The sequence below is a fragment of the Caretta caretta genome, chromosome 3 (assembly GCF_965140235.1).
Source record: "Caretta caretta isolate rCarCar2 chromosome 3, rCarCar1.hap1, whole genome shotgun sequence".
NCBI classification, from domain to species: Eukaryota; Metazoa; Chordata; order Testudines; family Cheloniidae; genus Caretta; species Caretta caretta.
The window spans coordinates 206,575,507-206,592,896 of record NC_134208.1 but is presented as its reverse complement, the minus strand read 5'-3'; the positions used below and the strand labels follow the sequence as shown (position 1 = coordinate 206,592,896).

The 17,390-nt window shown below is 40.4% G+C and overlaps 1 protein-coding gene across 5 annotated transcripts in view; it reads left to right on the top strand.

Annotated features, from left to right (window-relative positions):
- The window catches only part of RALGAPA2 (Ral GTPase activating protein catalytic subunit alpha 2), a 303,204-nt gene that overhangs the window by 20,507 nt on the left and 265,307 nt on the right, over positions 1-17,390 (top strand). The gene's annotated exons all lie outside the window — the stretch shown is intronic.

Sequence of the window (17,390 nt, the reverse complement as noted above, 5' to 3'; positions counted from 1 at the left end):
GCTACGTCAGACCAGGAGAAAAATTAAATTTAACCTGCCAATCAAAACTTCTCATTTTTCAAAGTGTGAATAAGAATGCTTCAGCACATTAAGGGGTTGAGGGTTTGCTTGCTGGTAGCAAGATATGATTTATAATTAGAGATGAAATAGCTAAAAACAAATTGGAATAACTTTCTAAGTTACCCCTTCAATTTGAATCATGTTTCCTGTGTATGTTTCTGTCTTGTTGACCCACTAACAAATGTTTTCCTGCCCATATTGATGAAATGGAAGCTGAAATGAAAATTATGGGGAGCACAGACTTGACTGCTGAATGTTTCCACTAGGCTTTAGGAAAGTATTCAGCAGCAGAATAAGTCTTACTGTGCATTTTAAAATTTCTTTCTCCATTTCCCTCCAAGCATGCATTACTCCATAATTCACCGTTCAGTTCCTGCTTCACTAAAGTTCTGCGAGTGCATCATTCTATGATTTCAGATACCCAAAGATTCTTCATAGCTTATGATGTCCAGTGTTAGAGTGACATGCTCTTAGAACTTCTTAGAACTTTCACAGAGGGAAGAAAATGAAAAGCAAAAAGGCAAGTTAAAACATAGACTTGAGCTAAAGGCGCCCTTCAGCCTAGCTAGTGGAATTTTTTAACACAAATCTGTGTGCAGTCTTACTCTTAGGTTTGTATTTGAAAACAAAAAATATTGCTACACATTTCTAAAGCTCCCACATGTCTCTGGCCTTGTATATAGTAGAAAAACTTACATGCTCAGTAATATTTGTTTCCCTTTACTCAACTGAAAGGTGTAAACATCCACATACAAGTGATTCAGTTCTAAGGAACATTTCACACACACTGTTTCTGTGGGTTAACAAACCACTGATTTTGTTATTCCTGCCTCAAATGTTTGTGTCAGTGTGGACGGAGGAGCTGTCTTTCCATAGCTGCCTCAGTTGGCAAACCACCGTTGGTTCACCACCAAAGAGTCTCCTCTCTGCCACCCACGTCATCTTCCCCATTTCCCCTCCAGAAATGCCCTCAACCTCTACAAGTTCCTCCTGCTCATGTCCTCAGTTGGTGAAACAATTCTGATGTACCTGATAAGAGCAATGTTGCAGAGAAAGATGAGGGCTTTCCCTGATTAATGCTTATTGACCACCACACTGCATTTTCTATCCCTTAGATATGTCCCTTTATCTTCACTAGTGCCCCCCTATTTTGATCCTTAGCTAGCAAACCAGCTGTGGTTCATTGGCTGGTGGGGCCATTGGCAGAGGTATGTCATTTCCCTTAGAGAAGTAGGGGTGGGGAGAGGTCCAAGACGGTCCCACTCCCCATTTCTATCCCTCACAGGGCCTGGGGAAGGTGCCTAGAGAAAGATCTAACAAATAACTGGATCCTGACACCCCTCTGAGGTGAAGATAAGTTCTCAAAAGGCATTTGAAATGAAACGGTTTAAGGCAATGCCAATGTGGGTGCCTAGGAGAAAGATAACTGATCAGCATGCCTAATGTCAATGGACTGAATTGTTTGTCTCTCTCAATTGGTTCAGAAAATGACTAATTACAAACAGTTCAGTTCTCCAGTGCAGACAAAACATCAATAACAACTGGATCTAAGTTTTGCACTTCACAGAAAAAAGGGATGGTTTTCAAACAGTCGTGCAAACTCAAGCTGAGATGTAAAAGCCAACGTGTCTGTCAGTCTTGCACATCACCTTCTGAAATAGAGACTCTGTGTTTGGAACTTAGCTAACAGATTTAATGACTATGTGCAAACCACCAAAGAACGGAGTACACTTGTTGGGAGTTTATATTGATTCTACAGTGCTAACGAGTTTAAACATTTTAAATATATATCTTCTCAGCTGAAGAAAACAGATATCATTTGGAATTCACACAGGGATCAGATATTTTTTTCTTTTAACTAAAAAGTAATTTTTTTAAATAGTTGTAATTATGTCCAGAAACAAAAAACTAGCATGCTGGGATTGTCCCTAGGGTAGACAAGGCAATTTGTATTTTAACATGTCATTTAATACATCTTTTTTTTTTAACACATTTAACACAGCTTAAGGGAGTGAAGGCAAGTGAGGAAAAATCATGTAAGGGGAACTATATTGCTGAAGGAGGGGGGGAAATGGGATGCTTGATATTCATTTGAAAGTGCTTGTGTGAATTTGATAAGGATGTCTGGTCTACGATATATTTATTGTTTGTATCACAGTAGCACTTAGGAGCTCCAATCATGGCCCAGAACCCCATTATGGTACAAACACATAACGGAAGAATGTGTTAAGGCTATCAAGATCCATGGAGACCAATGAGGGAGGAAGAAGTTTTGAGGCTTTGGTTGGGTGCAAATTACTTTGGCATGCAAAAAATCAGTTTTAACGACTGACTGTAAACAGCATGAAACAATAGCTTTGAGATGTGAATTATTCTTCTTCTCAATTCCTGGGATATGAATAAGATCCTGCAGCTAGCGTGGATTAAAAACATTCTCAAATAACTCTACTAAGTTCACCTTTTTCCTGGACTTCTGGTGGAGAGACAACATACACACTGCATATTCACTTCAAGGAAGTGAAAAGAGGCTAAATATACCAGTATAGAGTACTCCAATGCACATGCTGAATTTTTTACAAAATCATGGGAAGCCCATAACTTCATTTGAATGTAGGTTGTCACAGGAGAAATTGGGATGACCCCACTTTGTTCTGGAATTAAAAATCAAATCAATCTCCACTTCTGACCAAGAAATGTCTACCAGCTGTTTGACCTGCCTGGATTTATTTTTTGCTGGAACTATGGTTAGCTATATATACCTTATTCAGAAATCCTGTTTGTAATTCAGACCCATGTTCGTGAATGCAGGCACTACAATGGCTCAGCTACAGCAGTGCAGCTGTGCCACTGTGGTAACATAGTGTAGATGCCTCCGATGGGAATGGAAGGTGGTTTTCTGTTGGCCTACCCATGTCTATCCCAGGGGTTAGGTTGGCATAATTACGGTGCTCCGGGGTGTGAATATTTTCACACCTGGGAGTGCCGTAGCTATGTCAACCTAACTTTTAAGTATAGACTAGGTGTAAATTTTAACAATTGTAGATCCTGAGCCAGTCAGGTGGACCCACTGAGGATGACTGTTTGAACTTGAATTTTGAGTTAGCGGCTACAGAATCTGCTTCCATTAACAACCTCCCCCAGTTCTCATAACCTAAAAGATGGTCCCTCCACTTCTTAAGTATTTAACAGGGTGCTAGCCTGCCACCCTCTGAAGATCTGCAGCTTTGAGTGAAAGTTAAAAGTGGAAAAACGTGCACAGACTTCCAGCAGTTAAACTGATATGCAATTATTTCCCTTGGAGCTAAAGCTATCCAAACAGTATTAAAACTAAACTCCCAGCCCTGAAAAATATTTAAAATTGTCCAGCTAGATTAGAGGGTGGGCACACTGTGCAACATGGAGTTGGAGAAGCTACTGATGCAGTCCTGAATCTTCACGCCTTTGATCAAGCAGCTCGAAAAGAGACGGCAAGAAATGTCTTGACTTAGTGAAGAAATAATATGAGAATAAAGAGTTTCTGAAAATTTTGGAATAAAGAAAACCTCCTCTGCTGGTGCAGAGCTTTAAGATGCACTGAATTTAAAGCAGAAATAGTTATTGATGGAGCTCTGAGACCGGTTTCTCTCTCCCCCCAAAAACTGGAAGTTGTTCTAGAGTTGTAATTATTAAGATGCACTACTAACAGCTGAGAGAATCCTGTGACTCATAGGAGATGTAAGAGCAAAAAGAACTTTTGTTTCTGAGGTCATTAAATCAAAGTATTTGAAGACTTCACTGAAAGTTTGAGTCAGGAAAGCAACAGAAGAATTAAGGCAAAGAGAACAAAAATGTAAATGGGATTTTCCAGGTAAACTCATTTTACCTATCACAGCAAGATTTTCAGTGTGTGAAAACTAAAAGGAGAAAAGGTGCTTCCTTCTCTGGGACTCCCTGAGAAGACCGAGCAAAAATACAAGGAAATGAATCTGAGAAGAATTGAGAGGACTGACAGTGGCAGATTGCAGAATGCTTGAAGACAAAGAAGTAGGGTCAGGATTCAGCCTTGCAGGCAGCAGTGAGAGATGGATTAACTACACTGGTGGGAAAAACTCCTTTTGTCTATGTAGGAAGCAGAAGACTTCACTTTTATCCAGTATTTAAATTAAGAACATAAGCCATACTGGGTCAGCCAATGGTCCGTCTATCCCAGTATCGTGTTTTCCAACAGTGGCCAATGCTGGATGCTTCCTAGGGCATGAACAGAGCAATTATCAAGTGATCCATCCCTTGTCATTCACTTGCAGCTTCTGACAGAAGTTTAAGGACACCCAGGCCATGGAGTTGCATCCCTGACCATCTTGGCCAATAACTGTTGATGGATCTATCCTTCATTAGGTTATCTAATTCTTTTTTGAATGCGGTTATACTTCTGGCCTTCATAACATCCCCTGGCAAAGAGTTCCACAGGTTGAATATGCGTTGTGTGAAGTACTACTTCCTTCTGTTTGTTTTAAACCTGCTGCTTATTAATTTCATCAGGTGCCCCCTGGTTTTTATGTTATGTGAAGGAGTAAATAACACTTCCTTATTCACTTTCTCCATATCATTCATGATTTTAGAGACTTCTATCGTATCCCCCCTTAATCGTCTTTTATCCAAGCTGAACTGTCTCAGTCTTTTTAATGTCTCCTCATAGGCAAGCTGTTCCATCCCCCTAATCATTTTTGTTGCCCTTCTCTGTATCTTTTCCAATTCTAATGCATCTTTTTTGAGATGTGGCAACCAGAACGGCACGCAGTATTTAAGGTGTGGGCATACCATGACTTTATTTAGTGGTATTACTGATATTTTCTGTCTTATTATCTACCCGTTTTCTAATGGTTCGTAACATTTAGTTTTTTTGACTTCTGCTGCGCACTGAGTGGATGTTTTCAGAGAACTATCCACAATGACTCCAAGATCTTTTTCTTGAGTGGTAACAGCTAATTTAGACCCCATCATTTTGTATGTATATTTGGAATTATTTCCAATATGCATTATTCTGTATTTGTCAACACTGAATTTCATCTGCCATTTTGTTACCCTGTTTCCCAGTTTTGTGAGATCCCTTTGTAGCTCTTTGCAATCTGCTTTGGACTTCACTCTCTTGAGTAATTTTATATCATCTGCAAATTTTGCCACCTCACTGTTTACCCCTTTGTTCAGATAATTTATGAATATGTTGAACAGGGCTTGCCCCAGTGCAGATTCTTGGGTGACGTTGCTATTTACCTCTCTCCATTCTGAAACTGACCGTTTATTGCTACTCTTTGTTTCCTATCTTTTAACCAGTTACTGATCCAGGAGAGGACTTTCTCTCCTATCCTGTGACAGAGGCTCTTAAGCAAAGCAAGTAGTCATGGGATAGGAGGGAAGGCTTGCTTAAGCAAAGTAAATTCTATTACATGTTGGCTGTTTCTGAGGGGTAATGTGAATGCTTAAAAATGTATAACTCAAGGCACTAATAGCGGGGATGTGTGTCCTGACAACAACAGATGGAGTCGTCCTCTTCCATGTCAATATGAAACCTCAAGAAATGTTTAAATTTACTAGACTGGTAATAAGAGCTATTTAGCCTGTACTCATTTTTTTTTAAATTGGGGCAGCCATTTTGATGGCAATACTTGATCTTGATACAAAAAAAAAATACAAGAGGTTGAGAGATATCTGGGTGTGTGACTGTGTTAAATGCAGGGCTGAACTGTTGGTATGTCTAGATCTGTTTTGCTTACAACCAATGGAGAACCTTGTTCTTCGCATAACCGCAAACCCGCAATCAGCACTTAGTCTGTGGTCCCTGCCTTTTGCACTGGGCGTGGCAGAGAGATTAGCCAAATAATTAAATTAAGACCATCCTAGTTTAAGCAAAAATTAAGAGGAATGGAACTGTAATGGATAAGATTATTTAAAGGATAATTTTAATTGATTAGAACGGCTGCTTAAGTGCATTTGGATGGGAGGAAACGTTGCTACTGGAGTGGATGAGTCTCAACTGTATGAGCAGAAAGTGAAAGTGCTCTTAGTGTACTCCAGAAGCCATATCACACAGTATAATCCTAATCTGCCCATGAAGTCCCAGATAGCAATGACTATCTAAAATTAGGTTTCTAAATCCATTTGTAGCTACCTAAAGAGGTGGCCAGATTTTCAAAAGTGCTGAGCATATAGCAGCTGTAATTGATTTCCGTGTTAGTATTGCTAAAAAAGCAATTTTGAGACTGCAGTGTCTTTCTTTGATGTTAGTCCAGAAGTGAATTTTTGTCTTCAGCTGGGAACTACTTCTCCAGTGCTGACTTTATACTCAAAATGGCATTAGTAATGGGGATTATTTTCTAGAACCAGGAAGAAAAGACTCTTCAATACAAAAATTTAAAATTAAATTTAATTAAGGTTGTTCTTAACTCCTGCACACTGATCTTCCTTCTTACAGAGCAAGGATCAGTGAAACACTCCATCTTTTGTCTTACATGCATCTATATTTTAATTGCCAATAAACTAGGATTATAAACAATTACAAAAACACTTGATCATCTTAATGTGTGTCTGTAATCTGAAAAAAAATTATGAAATGAGAGTTTGGGCAATCTGGAATTTTCAGTCTCTTATATTTTGACTTGTATATTCCAGAATTTTGTGGTGTTTTTTCCTAACTTGCAACACTTCATTTTCAACCTGTAATCTGAAAATCAAGCTACCTTTTCCGCTATTTATGCTAACACTAATAAAAGAATCTGCAGTAGGAATTTAGCTATTAAGTTTATATATGAGGCAGAACAGAGTCATGTTAGGTATTGTATAGCTATTTTAGCTCTTCAGTGGCAACAGCAGAAAAATAATTCCCTCCCCCCACCCCCGAAGAGTAAGAGGAAGGCACTGTGGACTGAGCAAGGCATCAGAAGGTAGTTGCTCCCTGAGTTTTAATCTCGAATCTATATTAATTTACTCTGTGGTCTTGGAAAAGTAATTGTGTCTATTTTTCCACTCAAGAAACAGAGCTAATACCCACCCAGCTAGTGTATGTTAGTATTTCATGTTTTCTACATTAATTTTAAAAATGCAAGGCACTGTATGGGTGACAAATACTAAAAAAAAAAAAAAAAATACTTAGGACAAAATACTGCATAAAATAGAAAAATATTGCACAGTAACTTTTATGAACATAACAGAATTAGGTCCCGATTCAGCAAATTGCTTATGCATGTGTTTAAATCTCATGGTTGTGTTTTGCTGAATAAAATGCATTAAAAGCCTTACATTTACTTAATTTTAAACATGCGCTTATGTACTTTACTGAAACAAGGCTTTAAAGGCTTGAAAGAGAACCAAAAATTTTGAAAGCTAATAGAAATCAAAGGATATTGGTGGATAAGACTTACTGAGATGTTTACCGTTCAGGAATATGTATTGTATAGTTATCAACAACATGAGGAAGAGGAAATCCACAGATAAGATATTTCCATAAAACTAGGAGTGACCTGCTCTATAATGGTCATCTGTTGGAAATAAGATGACAACCCATTTTACTCGTAAGTTTATCACTCATTATCTCTGTTACACAGTTCGTAAAGTAACACACAAAGGAGAATGGTCCTTTGGAAGGAGCTCTTAACTCATAGACGAAAGGATACCTCAATGTGAATATAGGACAGAGAAAACAGTGTAAATGCCGATAAATTAAACATTCATACCTCAAGCCATAGGAGATGAAATTAATTGGTTGTTTAGTTTACCATATGTAATCCTATTTCAGCAGGAGCCAAGGTTTTCCCAATATTTTCTTCTAATTAGGTAAGTAGTTAATTAGTTAGGATTAAAACATCCTCAATACAGGTGCTGAGGGCTAACTGAGTTTAAGAATCAATAAACATATTTAGGAAGGGGATTTACATTTTTTTTTTACTTTTTCTAGTATATTTTGGTGGTATTTGCTACTGTTTTAGAGTGACACCTAGTGTTTGTTTAAAACAAAAGAAAGTAACTCCCTTCTCCACAAATAGTTTGAAAGCATAAAACCTTTTTAGTTCCAAATAGAAAAGGCTGCTTCTGCTTTAATTTGGAATACTTGTCTGCACATCAGCTTTAGTGTTTATACACCTAATATCTAATTAAAACTAATATAGAAATGGATATGAAACAATCAGAAGGGGGAAAGACTATTAAATTAAAAGGCAATAACATCAGACATCAATACTTGTTCACAATGACTATCTTGGAAAGTTTTTATGACTAAACAAAAAATGTAAGGATTTAAACCTCAGCTCTCTGGAATCTTCTGTAAAGTGATTTTGGCCTCAGTCCAGTTCCCAGTGGTTCTGTATCAATTACCATCACAACTGAAATAAATTAGTACCCTTATTCACAGTCTTACCATGGAGCTTAAAGACTGGATAAATGTGAAGACTGAATTTCCCTCTCTTCCTCGATGGTCACTCCCTGTTGAAGTAACAGAATATTTTCGGGACGCTCATACATTGTCTGTGCTGTAATTTTCTGTGACTAGAGAAGGCATTACTCATTACTCATTAAGGCATTACTCATTAAGGCTGAACTCGGTCATGATGCACCTTTTATGAGCACTATATTTACATAAATGTAACCTTACATAACATATAGTAATCTGTGGCATTCACTGCCAGAGTAGGTAATTGAGACAACTGGATTTTGAGATAACTTGATTTCTTTTATAGCCATTCATACTTAGGAACCTCTGATATCTTACCTCAGACAACAGCCAATATCTAATGCTTCAGACAAAGAAAAGAAAATTGCCTTCCGCTTCCTTAGTGCTGCTAGACAATTGTACTGTGCTGTATGTGGCATAGCTTGGAGATAGTTTTCTTCAAAATCCCTGCAGTTACTTGTTTTTAAACACAAAAGCATAGTTTCCTAACTTTCATAAGTGCCAACTCTTTCAGGAAGACAAAAGATTATAAGAATTATATTGCAGAAAGATCTAGTTTTTATGCTGGTTTTCCCATGAGGGTATATATTTTTCCTTTTCAAAGAGCATAATGAATAAAAATATTTGAACTTACACAAACCCATACTATGCAGTACTGCTTGTTTCAGTCTAGAACTAATTATTGCTCTTTAGAAATATGTCTAGATATAAAATCTTAAAGGCCCATATTTTCAGAAAGGCAAGGATACGAATGTATGGTACACACATGCCATTCTGATGGGCGTGGTTTAAGAATCTGAATGGAATAGGTATATACACTTTTATGTCCTAAATTTATTTGTGTCGTTGTGAACAAATTCACTTGTGTGTGCACATAGGTTGTGCATACAGTCATAGTAGGAACTTAATGGAACATAGGTCACCCACATCCTTTTTTGGAAAATGTAGTGTAAATAATATACAGCAAACAAGATAATTAAACAAATGTTAAGATGTCTGTGTGACCCAAGGACCTCTTGATGCCAACTGGCAGAGGGCACAGGTATACATAAGAGTCTGATCTCTACCTTCTGCTCTGCCAAAGAATGTCCGGTAAGGTCTCTAATGAAAGCCTGTGTCACCACATTGTCAGATGTATATACGGAAAATATGTAGTTATAAATTTATACTAAAAATTATGTTCTCTAGCACTGTGAGTTAAGGCAAGTCATAGAAAGATGATGCATATGCCCTTGGCAGGCAGAGGGGAAATGATGTTTACCTCACTGTAGCTGGTCATGTCCAAATTAAGTATTATATGGTTCACAATGGATGCCCATTTACAGCCTGAGCTAAAGGCTAATCAGGAGATTGCAGGGCCTGGAGGGAAAAACAAAAACAGGGGTTATCCTGTTTAGAAGTAAGATAATGACCTTTTGAAATTATATCTGGAGTGCAGATGAATTGCCAGGGATTCCGTCCGCTAAGGACAGGCAGCCAGTGAGCTTGATCTTATAGGAAGGGGGTCTCAGCCAAACTGCTTAAAATTCCTGGGAAAAGGTCTTTCGGGGTAAGCTATCTTGTAGGAAATAGGAGAATGCATGTGGGTTAAGTTTAAGCTCGAGAGAATGTTATAATTTTGTTTTATATGTAACCATTTGTTTCCAATATCACTTGAATCTCTGTTCTTTGATAATAAATTTATTCAGGTTTTCACTATATGTATCTCTAAGTGCTATGTGTTGAGTAGAGTGATCCTGAGTTGAATTTTATAAGCTGGTGTGTACCGTTCCTTTGGGAATAGTGAGTCTGAGAGTTCTGACCGTGTTCATCGGAATAAGGGCTGAGTGCTCTAGAGGGATGCTAACAGGACATGAGGGTTGGCGTGTGCATAGGCGCCGGCTTGCTGCGGGCCCCGCGGGTGCTCAAAGCCCTGCCCCAAACCCCTACCTGTGCCCCCCTCTTCCCGCTCCACCCCAGGCTCTGCCCCCATTCCACCCCTTCTCCCAACTCCTCACCTCCGCCCCATCTCTTCCCACCCAGTTCCACCCCTCCCCCGAGCGTGCTCCGTCCCCACTTCTTCCCCTCCCTCCCAGAGCCCCCTGCACGCCGCAAAACAGCTGATCGTGGCAGGCGGGAGGCACTAGGAGGCAGGGAAAGGAGTTGATTGGCAGGGTTGTCGGTGGGCAGGAGGTGCTGGGAGGAGGGGGGGGTTACTGGCTGCAGGTGGGTGCTAAGCACCCACTAATTTTTTTCCGTGGGTGCTCCAGGACTAGAGCACCCATGGAGTCGGCACCTAGGGGTGCGTGACTCTTGCTGCAGAGTGAGTGAGGCCTGGAAGGTAGTGCTTGTGTTGCTTGAGGCTGGTGGTTTTAGGGCACTGATCCATAACAGGTCCAGTGAAGACTTCCTCACACTAAAGAAAGGTGATTGCAAGGTGTCTCACAACCCTGGATATACCTGAGAAGCGTCAGCCAATCAGGCAAATACTCACTGAGAATGTATATTTAAGGTGAGACCAATAACCCCAAAGACCAACACTCTTCAAGAGAATGTGTGTTCCTTTCAGTGCTACATAACTAGCATAAATATATTTTAAAACTATACAATTTTCAGCCATCTATGGACTATGGTGAGACTGTCATGAATGTTACATCATCTCACCATATGTAAAAATCTCAATGCAGTACTACTTCATACATAATACAGTATGTTAGCAATATTTTGTTTTAAACAGCTTGACTCAAACCTAAATAGTCAACTGTAGCATTGACAAACCATTTATTTTTATTCCCATAAAAATGGGGCCAGAGTAAGACTTCCAGTCTTCTGTGTTCTCTTGTTCAGCCATATCTTATTCTGGGAGCCTCTGAAACTCTGCTTTCTGCTTCTCCTATATCTGTATGAGAGCTTACTCTGGCATATGGGATGTGAAAGTTTGCCAGGTTGGTAGGTCTTCAGTCTGTTGTTGGTCCTCGCAAGTTAAGCAGTTTTTATTTTTAATAATGGAATTGTTTACCATCACTCCTCGCTATATCTTCTTTCTCTCCTTTCTCTTACCTTTCTCTCATCACTATATCTCCGACCTTTAGAGGGAGTTCCTCAGTTCATGAGTGTTGATTCTCTCTTACGCAGGGGAAAGGGCGTTCCGTACCTTCTAAGGATCTGTCTACCATGACTGTGGTTCATTCAGACATATCTGCCCGAGTGTGCCCTTAAAATATTCTGATAGCTTTCTGTTGTAAAATTTGCAGTATGCTGTTTATGTGCCACTTCTAAAATATTAATTTTAAGGTGCTTCTTTGGAGCATGAAGGAGTCAGTTGCATGGTTGGGCACACATTCCACTTGGCTTCAAGAACTTTTAAATGTTTGCCTGTGATGTAATTAAGAGAGTATCCTGCAATCTAGATTGAGCTGCTGCTGGCATCCTAACTTCGGTGGCCTCTCACTGCTTCAACCAAGCTCCTAAGTCTGTGAATAATAGCTTACATCCTAATTTGCTATGGGCCTTACCATTGGAATCCTTTAATACTAAAGGTCCAAATCTTTGCTTACAGGTACCAGCAAAATTGCAGCACTCACACATAGCCAAGTAGAAGAGCTTCCCTGGATCTCTGTTGGCTCAGGGCAGATCCATTCACCAGCTGAATAATAAGACTTCCCTGTAATGTGAGAGTTTGCATCAAACATTTGTTGCTTTCTGGATATGTAACCCATGACTGACACCATCTCTATTTCACTGGCATACACCTTTTTCTTTCCCTGTTCAGTCAACAAGAATACACTCACTCCCTGGCTTTTTTTAGTAAGGCAATCAGCACAGTGTGTTTCAGTCCACCTGCAGTTATAGCTGTATAAGTTAAGACAATTATGAGGATCATTTCTCTTGCTTAAAGGTGTAAGCTGGAAACCTACTGGGATCAGGAAGGATTTTTCTCCCCTTCCACATGGATAGCTACTTTATGGAGTTATTTTTACCCTTAAAAGCACTGGGTAGTGGGCATTACTGGGTGCAGGTTTCCAACCCTATATTGCTAAATAAAGTTATGAAAATAGAACCATGAAATCTTCATATTTCACCCCCAGAAACTGCATTATTAATCGAGACTGTGAATCTGCTAAAAAATGATGCATTCACCCTAATAATCTGAGATGTAGGATTCTTTCTACACATACAAAATGAAAACTGAGTTTAAAAACAAAAGTGTTTCTTTCAAAAAGCAGCATCCTGTATAAACTAAGGTTGAAACTTCACATTATTCCTAGTCATGCAGTAAGCCCAGAAGAAAAAGAACTATGGATAATCAGTTAAAAGAACTGACAGATACCCTGATGTGTTGATCAGTAGTAATACCTAATTTCTATTTCAAGTGTGCTATAATGGATTACCATATAGATGCAGCAAAGCACAAAGCATTAAATAGATCTGTGTGTTTTTTGGAAAAAGTAATATTATTTCACACTTTGGGATTTCTTAAAATATTTCATATTACTTTACTGTGAAATTACAAGCAAGATGTCAATAGCCAGTTTGGAATTCACAGCAGTTTAACTAAGAATCGAGGTTGGAGTGGAAGAAAATGTCATTTGGTTTTCACAGTAAAGGTTGTATACATTTCTTATAACTTTGTGGGAGAGGAGAGAGTGAAGAATGGATTCTCAGGAATACAAATATGGGTGGTTGTCTGGCTGATTGTGAGTTCACTTCCCTAATGTTAATATGTAAAGTAACACATTTATCTTGGGACCCAGTAATACATAGGCACAAGAAGCACTAATAACACAAGAGTTTGTCTTAACTTTGAATTAGATTTGTGTTTTTCACCTCATTTAGCAGTTCAGATACTTTGTGAACCATTTCCTATGCACCAGGAGCAAAGTGTGCTAAGTTAACTTGGATTACTTATATCCATTCTCTTAATAACTTGCACAGTTTTAAAGTGGTTTAGCTGTGATATGATTGACCTCAGATAATTACATAGATTGGAAGACCCCTTCAGCTAAATGTTCAGGATTGGACTATGCAGATGATTCACTAATCTGATCACTGTTATTCGATTTAATATTTTTCTCCAAATGCATAATTTTTCATCTCTGATTTTGAACTGCTGAGAGCAGTGGAGGAGAAGGGGAAGTGATGTGGGTCAGATGTGTCCTAAATTTAATTTTATCACAAGGTTTCAGACATGAAGGCTATTCTGAGCCAGGACCACTTTGCGTTCTTTCCTTCCCACTCATTTTACTTCTCCCTAGCTGATGATTGTGACTAAAAAGGCTGTTCTAACGCAAGGATCTACCAAAAGCCCTACCTCTATGTCATAAATATAAAGGGAAGGGTAAACCCCTTTGACATCCCTCCTGGCCAGGGGAAAGCTCCTCTCACCTGTAAAGGGTTAAGAAGCTAAAGGTAGCCTCGCTGGCGCCTGACCAAAATGACCAATGAGGAGACAAGATACTTTCAAAAGCTGGGAGGAGGGAGAGAAACAAAGGGTCTGTGTCTGTCTTATGCTGGTTTCTGCCGGGGATAGACCAGGAATGGAGTCTTAGAACTTTTAGTAAGTAATCTAGCTAGGTATGTGTTAAAGATTATGATTTCTTTAAATGGCTGAGAAAAGAATTGTGCTGAATAGAATAACTATTTCTGTCTGTGTATCTTTTTTGTAACTTAAGGTTTTGCCTAGAGGGGTTCTCTATGTTTTTGAATCTAATTACCCTGTAAGGTATCTACCATCCTGATTTTACAGGGGGGATTTCTTTATTTCTATTTACTTCTATTTTTATTAAAAGTCTTCTTGTAAGAAAACTGAATGCTTTTTCATTGTTCTCAGATCCAAGGGTTTGGGTCTGTAGTCACCTAGGCAAATTGGTGAGGCTTTTTACCAAACCTTGTCCAGGAAGTGGGGTGCAAGGTTTTGGGAAGTATTTTGGGGGGAAAGACGCGTCCAAACAGCTCTTCCCCAGTAACCAGTATTAGTTTGGTGGTGGTAGCAGCCAATCCAAGGACAAAGGGTGGAATATTTTGTACCTTGGGGAAGTTTTGACCTAAGCTGGTAAAGATAAGCTTAGGAGGTTTTTCATGCAGGTCCCCACATCTGTACCCTAGAGTTCAGAGTGGGGGAGGAACCTTGACACTCTACCAAATAATGCATTTTCCAGAGAAAAACAAAAAGGTGTATTTTTTTTCATGTTACCTGTCCCATGCAACTGAGAACCTGAATTTTCTCTTCACAATGTGTATTATAGACTCCTCTGTACCATTTCTAATCAGTGTTGGCTCGAGACACACCCTGAAATTCATTGGCACCTGGGTTATCACCTGGTGGTAAAGTCAACCCCAGCCTGTTTTCAAGTGAAACAGTTGTTTTGTTTGATATTGTTTGGACCACAAGCTACATACTGTCTGTTCAACCTTGATTGTCACCGGGGTTTTGTTTATTTTTGAGGCTAGATCCTCTGGACTTGGATCATAGGTCTAAGGTCTTGTCTACAATGGCACTTTAGTGCGCTGCCACTTTCTCGCTCACACACCCCTGAGCACTGCAAGTTTCAGTGCTGTAAAATGCCAGTGTAGACAGTGCACCAGCACTGTTAGCTATTCCTCTTGTGGAGGTGGTTTTTTTTTTTATAGCGCTGTGAGAGCTCTCTCCCAGCGCTATGCCATGACTACCCAGCCATGTTAAAGTGCTGCTGCGGCCAGCGCTTTAACATTGCTAGCGAAGACATGCCCTACGCGACTAGTCTCAGCCCGTGTGGCTACCAGCAGCTTCAAGCAACTGTTGGATTCCAAGAAATCTCAACCTGTGTCGGGGTCGGACTCAGCTACTGTAGCTCCCTCAGTCAAGCCTTTGAGGCTACATGCCCAAACTGAGGGGCATGTGGTCAGATCCCACTGCCCTGGTTCCAAAAGAGAGGTCAAAAGAAGTGCCCATACTTTGTGCCTCCTAGCTATCCAACCCTGACAGAACCCTTGTGGCTGCAGGACTGGGGCTGGTTCTGACATCCACTTCTGGATCCAGGAAAATGGAATAGCTCAGTGTGTCAGATTCTGGGCCACCAGAGCCTTTGGTTGTGGTGCCAAGAAAAAGAGGCATAGAGACAAAACATCTCGTGTTACCAGTGCTGGTTCCTGTGCATCAGAACTGTCAGATCTGCCTGATTCCGACAAGACTGCTATGGTTCTGAAGCAGAGCTTTGTTCCGTCTTTGGTAGTAAGGGATTTGGATCTGATGTTGGCTCCTGGGTCAGCCCTGGCTACATCCTCGTTTCCAGAGAACTCTGTCACTGTGACAGCCCAGGTTCACCTGCCAGCTCCAGTTGCTTCTTCAGTTCCAAGTGGGGGAAACTGGTTCCTCAGTTCCAAGTCGTCCAGGTGGCCTTGCTCATTCCCTGTTAAGCAGAGGAGTCCAGAAGAGGCTGTGGGTCTTCATCTGGCTCACACTTTCCTTCCTCCTCCTAAGACCCTGCAGGGTCTCCGCAAAGAGCTGAATCTCTATTCTTCCCTTTGAATCCATTGTTACCACCACTGTATTCTATATCGGATCTGGACCTGGATCCTTACCAGGAGGAAGATAAAAGAAGAATACAGAGACCTGTAGTTTTCTTTGTGCCACTCCTATGGTTGTCCTCCAGCAGGCATATTCCTGAACCCTAGTTGCTGGGGACCCTCGCAATCATGGGGCCTGTGGTCTTACTGGAGGCCACCTTAGGAGCCTTTCAGTTACTCTCCAAGTGATTTAAGTGGTAATGTTTTGTCTGTTAAAGATTTGGCAGTCTAGAGATCTTCTGATTTAACTCCTACAGATCTGTTGACATTACTGACAGTGATGCCTAAAACCATATCTGAGGAACAAGATGAGGAGATAGGTCCTATCTTTGATCAGGTGCATCTGGAAATGAACTGAGCTCAATTTATCACCAGATGAACATGTGGGGGGTTGCTTCAGCCTTCTCCCTTTCCAAGGACGCTACTCAGTTCCACAACTTTTGTGGATCATCATCTTCCAGTGCCTGCGGAAGAGATTCTTACCTGGGGCTTGATATGCTTAGGATCCACCAATGTCCCACCCAGAGAGTAAAACTTTTCCTGGGTCTTAGGGCAGCCACTACATAAGTGACTCTGTTTGTCCATCTAAGAATGACACCTTTATTGCACTGGTTGTCTCAGGTTTATAGGCCAAGTTGGGACAGCCTTCAGGTACTGATCACCATGCCGCAGAATATCATAGTCTCCCTAGACTTGTAGTCAGTCAGAATGGATGTGCTCAGGGATGTACAGTTCAATTATCTGGGTCCGTCCTGGACAGTGAGTTCAAATGCGTCAGTCATGGGTTGGAGAGCACATCTGAGTCATTTGACAGTTTGAGATCACTGGTCCTCTCAGGAGCGATCCCTGCATATCAGTGTTTTGGAATTAAGAGCTGTTCATCTGGCTGTGAGGTCATTCCTTTCTCCCACCTGCAAGAGAGGGTTGTACAGGTAGTGACAGACAATACATTAGTGATTGTAGTACATCAACAAGCAAGGAGGTGCCCATTCCACTCTTCTGTGCACAGAGGCCATACGTTTATGGGATTGGTGTATTTGTCAACACTTTGCATCTAGCAGGGCAAAACAATATAGTCATGGACCATCTCAACAGAGACAGTGCTTGGATGCATGAATGGTCGCTAGGGGATCAGTTGGTTTAGACTAAATTAGTCAACTGGGGTCCACGGAGGTGGACCTGTTTGCAGTGAGGGTCAACAGGAAGTGTCGCCTCTTCTGTTATAGAAAAGGTAGGGACAGTCAGTCCTTGTTGGATGCTTTCCTTTTGCACTGGGGGAAGGGCTTGATATATGCATTCCCCCCCCCCACCTTTCCGTTCATTCAGATAGTGGTAAGGAAGAGGTTCAGGATAAGTCAAGGATGATGCTCATTGCCTTGGCTTAGCC